The following is a 6,109-nucleotide window of genomic DNA, read 5'->3' as shown; positions in this document are numbered from 1 at the left end:
TTATTATTATTATTATTATTATTATTATTATTATTATTATTATTATTATTCTATCCTCTGAGGCCAAAAGTACAACCAATTTATAACTTTTTTCGCTTTTGGAATTTGGCGCAGAGGCGGAGGCTGCACCGTCAAGTTCAAGTTCAAGCTCAGAGGCCACGACGTGCTTTTTCGACCAAAATCTGAGAACCCATTTTCGTTAATCGGGGCTATTTCCTTGGAAATGGGGACTCTCCTTATGTAAACGGTGCCGAAAAACGCAGTTCTGGACTCCAAATTGCGATACGAAGCCTACTTCCTGAGATATTGGCCTGTAAAGTTGGCGGTGGCGAGTGAATTTGACGAAAATCTGAGAACCCATTTTCGTTAATCGGGGTTATTTCCTTGCAAATAGGAATTCTCCTTATGCAAAACGTGCCAAAAAATCCATTTCTGGCCTCCAAATTGCGATACGAAGCCTACCCACCGAGATATTGCCCTGTAAAGATGGTGCAACTCTACGGGGTGTGCCTACCTTTTTACAAAAAAATGGTTGTTTTGGGGCTTAACAGATACCGCCACCTCGAGGAAACGACAAAACATCCAGTGGTAGTGTCGGTTTTGTTCTACATAAAAAAATAACGGAGATATGAGCGCTAATGTAAAGTCCTACCAAAACCCTTTTCGGCCTCTCACGCCTTTATTCCGGGGCCTTTCTTAATGTAACAGGTCTTATCTTGGGCACCAGGGGCGGTATACACAAACGTTCTTAGCATCGCTAAGTGCACTTAACGGCAAAGAATCGTTAAGTTTTCTACTTAAAATGGCGCTGGGCCGCTTAGCGCTGAAGCTGGAGCACTTAGCGGGCGGAAAATTTAAGGCGGGGAAGGGGCTCCCTTAGCACCGTTAAAAATGCATAAGTATTGCAACATGGTGGATTACAGCGGGATGAAAGGCATCACCTCCTAACATATCTGCCTCGTCTAGACGAATTGGAGGCGTGTAATTATTTGAAACTCATCCTGAAATATCTGTGGACTGTGCTGACCGTGCTGAGATGAGTGGTTCGGCGAGGCGGACCTTGGAAACACCTACATGGCCATCACGACTGAAGTGGTGTTCGCTGACAGGTAAAATGCAGGTGCAACCTTCACAGGCTGACAGAGATTGAGTGATAACAGACACTGGAGACCCTCCAAGCGATGGCTGGTGACCGCCTGCCACCATCCACAGGCTGTCACACAAGGAGCCCTGGGAGTAACCTTGCTGGAAGCCCCGCGGGCCGCAGTGTGTGGCTGGCGTTATACAGCCCCCAGCCATCGCCTGGAGGGCATCCAGTGTCTGTTATCACTCACCTTAGGTAGTCTGTGAAGGTCCAGTCATCACTGGCGCACGTGTATCTTACCTGTGATCAACACCGGCAGCCACAGACTCCTGCCCAAGGAGCGAACACAGGTGAGCCAATATTTTACCTCGCCAGACTTATCCTTTAGAATATTCAACTCTTTAAACCTAACACACCTGTTAATCTTGTGACTGACTTCAACAAACGTTTCCCACCAATCTTACCAAACCCTAAACAATACCTATTTGGGTCACTAGTGTCTGTTATTTAATTTTTACTTGACTAATCTCCCAGCAGTGATAAACCAAACCTAACCTGGGTAAATTTATCATTGACATACAGTTATTTCAACTTAATCTGTTATTTAAGATAGCCAGTTTTAACCAAATCAACAATTATTTAGAAAAGTTGATATTTTTAACCTAACTTAAATGTCAGAAGTGTCCTAACAAAATTACCTTCCTTTGCTTATTTTTAGTAACCAAACCAACTCAATTTGACGTACCGGTAGCTCTTAAACCGAGCTTGCTCTAGTACTCAAGCTTGCATCACTTATGACTTTTTTCCTTTAATCCTAAATCAACTTGTTTAGAAACCTTGCTCTGACATACCTAACTTAATATAAGTTCACCTCTCCTAACTCAGATAAATTTCCGATTTGTGTTACTGACTATTTTTTAAACAAACATTTTGATTTTGGACGTAAATTTTTTACCAAACTAACTATCATTCAGAATGTTGCCTTATTTTAACTTAACAAAAAATTATAAACGTCACCTAACCTCATTGATCCTACGTAACGAACGGTAGCTATCCTTTCTGTAAAATACCTCCCAGCAATCCCTGGGTGTTGCAAAATGATACTAATACCCATGCTAGCTAGCATTGTAGTATTGTTTAATTTGTTTTGGTCATGTCTTTTTTTTCACATTTGAAATTAATTAGTTCACAGTATATTATGGCTTTTGTTATTTGCAGCTTCCTTTCTTATGAAGATTTAAAAGTGAATTTTATGATTATTCTTAGTCTTACTCCCAAATAGCTATTAAAGTCAATCAACAATGCTAAAATCTTTTTGAACAAAAAAAATTGCAAATTGGTCCATGAGTCAAGAGTTTTGACTTCTGGACAAGTATAGATATAGATATAGGGCAGGTACCAAAGCATTTCTAATTGTAATGTATCTATTTGCAGTGATCGTGATGACATTGACAACAACGAGCAAGTCCTCCTAGACCTAGAGTGACCTCAAGCTGGTATTCGCCACATAACATTATTGTTTGATCATTTAGTTTTTGTCATCCAGCATCAAGCAATCATTCCCATGCAAGAATATAATGCACAATATAAGAAACTTCAATTGCTAGAAAATAAGACAATGTTGCCAGCCCATATAGTGTGCACTGTGCAGTAAATAACTCATGTAGATAATGCCTGTTATTTTATCACATACTTATGTTGATGCAATGTCTTTTAGTTCTTGCTTCGGGTATATTAATTACTAATCCATTCTTATTTCTCCGACGGCCATTTCCTGTGTCGATACGTCAATCAGTTCAGTACTTTTATTTTCTTAGCTTGTGTTTTGCAATTCTTTGCCAATTAAATCACTGGACACATCTTAATAAATATCACAGATTTAATTATCATATATCAGTCCCATAAGTTTATTTCAGATGCTCTTAAAACAACATCTGCCCATTCATAGTCCAACTTAACCTGGTAGCAGCAACAGGCCAAATTTGTGGCTTTACCCTGTACCAGCGATGGGCCACATTTTTGCCATGATATAAACCCCCAAAAATAGATGATGCATAAACTGATCACAAATGTGTTGATATATATTATGAAATGGTTTGCGTGAGTGATGATTTTTCTCATTTTTCTCGCTCGGAGGGACCTTTAAGAAACATGATACCTGCGGCTACCAGGTTAACCTCTTTTAGTATAGTACACTAATCAAGAAAAACATCCCAATTAATATATATATATATATATATATATATATATATATATATATATATATATATATATATATATATATATATATATATATATATATATATATATATATATATATATATATATATATATTATGTTGTTTATTTGAACTTGTACTCATATTTCAGGGCCAAACATGATGTGGAAGAAGAAATCAGTTGTCTCCATCAGTCGAGTTTGTGCCATGGCAGCTTTCTCCAGCTGTCCGGCAGAGGTCCAGTCCATGCCATGGAGAAATTCAGCCCCCAACAATGAGATGGCATGCCAGAGATGGATCCGCAGCTTCTCCTCCAATCAATCAATCCTTGCAATGCCTTTTCTCTTTTCTCTCCTTCTGTACCACCATGCTTACACATAACTGATCCAAGGTACTGAAACTCATTACCCTCCTCCATTTCTTCACCATTCAAAATTATTTGGCATTCTTTTTCACATTCAATGCCCACTCTATATGGGCATACAAACTCTACAACCTCCCTTCTACTCCGCTCACAAACCATCACTTTACTTTTGTTGACATTTACTTTCAACTTTCTCCTTTTACATACACTATCAAAAACACTGACCAAATTTTGTAAGTCACTTTCATTTTCTGCATTGAGCACCGTGTCATCAGCATACATTTTTACTTCAATTTCCCCAACTTTGCCCTTCATTTCTCATAACACCATCCATATAAATATTGAACAACCATGGTGACATGACACACCCCTGCCTTAGCCCACTTTCATCTCAAAATGTTCACTTGTTTCTCCAGTAATTTTGACACATGCAGATGCATCCTCATAGAAAGACTTTATTGCATAAAGCAGTTTTCCTCCCACACCATATATCTTTAAGACGTCCCACAATGCCAGCCAATCGACTCTGTCATAAACTTTCTTTAGAATAACTAGATCCATGAAGGCAGCATAGTATTTTTTCCTTTTGCTAATATTTTTTCTAATAAAACACCATCCTGAAGGAAAATATCTGATCCACACATCCTCTTCCCTTCCTGAAGTCTCCTTGTTCTTCACTGATTTTCTCTTCTGTAAGTCTTTGCGCAGTCTCAATTAGGACTTTTCCATATACCTTTCCAGGTAGCCTACACTCAGCAGACTTATACCCCTACAACTCCCACCTCCCCTCTCCTGCCCTTCCCCTTGTAAACTGGGACCATGATGGCTTTTGTCAAGTCTGCTGGGACCTCCCCCCCCCTTCCCAGGCCACTTCACATATCTTGACCATTCATATAGTAACTTCATCTCCACACTTCAACATTTCTGCTGTGATTCCTCTCAATTCATTCATCATCATCATCTCATCGACGCCTGCTCTTAGGAGCTCCCACCAGGGGATGGCCACGGCAGAAGTTTCCATCTTTCTCTATCCGGACACTCCCTCCTTGCCTGCTCAAAGTTTCTCAAGGATCTCTCATCCTTCTCCCTAACGTACTCCTGCACCCTATCTCTCCATTTCACTGGAGGTCGTCCTCTAACATTCCCTCCCTCAATCTCACATACACCCTTCTGGTCATCTTACTCTCCTCCATTCGCTCCATGTGGCCAAACCACTTTAAAGTCACTTATTCCCTTCACCCCCGTGACACATTCCAAAACGCTCATACACACTTTCATTACTTATTCCATCCATTCTACTCACACCACAAGCACTCCTCAAATAACTCATTTCCACTGCCTGCACTCTAGACTCTGACTTTCATTCAAGGCCCATGTTTCACTTGCATATGTGAGGGTTGGTACTATTATTGTATTTTCAACTGATAACTGATCCAAGGTACTTAAACTCATTGACCTCCTCCATTTCTTCACCATTCAGAATTATTTTGCATTCTTTTTCACATTCAGTTCCCACTCTATATGGGCATACAAAATCTACAACTTCACTTCTACTCCCCTCACAAACCATCACTTTACTTTTGTTGACATTTACTTTCAGCTTTCTCCTTTTACAGACGCTATGAAAATCACTGACCAAGTTTTGTAAGTCACTTTAATTTTCTGCAATGAGCACTGTGTCATCAGTAAACAGGATTGAATTCAGCACCCACTGCCTTCCCTCAGCGTACATTTTTACTCCAACTTTGCCCTTTATTTCTCTCATGACACCATCCATATAAATATTGAACAACCATGGTGACATGACACGCCCCTGCCCTAATCCCACCTTTATCTCAAAATGTTCACTTGTTTCTCCACCAATTTTGACACATGCAGATGCATCCTCATAGAAAGACTTTATTGCACTAAACAGTTTTCCTCCCACACCATAAATCTTTAAAACATCCCACAATGCAATCCAATCGAATCTGTCATAAGCTTTTTCAAAGTCCATGAAGGCAGCGTATAGTTTCTTTCCTTTTGCTATTATTTTTTCTCCTACCATCCTGAAGGAAAATATCTGATTGATTCCATCAGTTCCTTCTGCTTTTCCATTTTTTAATCTTTTTAATGCCTGATTTACTTCTTCATATGTTATACTTCTTTCTTTATATACTCCTCCTCTACCGCTCAAAACTGTTGCTGTAACAGCTGCTGGACGTCCATCCTCAAAATTCATTAAGTTTTTGAAATATTCTCTCCATGTCTCTTTCACAGCTTCCCCGTCTTTGAACATCTTTCCATTCTCACCCATAACTTCATTAATTTTCCTTGGGGAGATATTATTGGGGTGATGCTTTTCTTTCGTTTTTTACTTCTTTCCAATATGATTTCCTGTTCCCTTTATATTTTTCACTTAGTCTTTTCCAAAGTCTTCACCAACTCTCTTCTTACTTTCTTT

The 6,109-nt window shown here is 39.4% G+C and overlaps 1 long non-coding RNA gene across 1 annotated transcript; it reads left to right on the top strand.

Annotated features, from left to right (window-relative positions):
* Nucleotides 1-721: 721 nt before the first annotated feature.
* LOC126991684 (uncharacterized) lies at nucleotides 722-5,017 on the top strand. The gene is made up of 3 exons (XR_007745756.1): nucleotides 722-1,434; nucleotides 2,519-2,580; nucleotides 3,454-5,017. It is a non-coding gene; the product is annotated as an uncharacterized LOC126991684 (long non-coding RNA).
* Nucleotides 5,018-6,109: the final 1,092 nt, after the last annotated feature.

The sequence above is a fragment of the Eriocheir sinensis genome, unplaced genomic scaffold (genome assembly GCF_024679095.1).
Source record: "Eriocheir sinensis breed Jianghai 21 unplaced genomic scaffold, ASM2467909v1 Scaffold319, whole genome shotgun sequence".
In the NCBI taxonomy this organism is placed as follows: Eukaryota; Metazoa; Arthropoda; class Malacostraca; order Decapoda; family Varunidae; genus Eriocheir; species Eriocheir sinensis.
The sequence above is the reverse complement of the archived record's forward strand: the minus strand, read 5'-3'. Positions and strand labels throughout refer to the sequence as shown.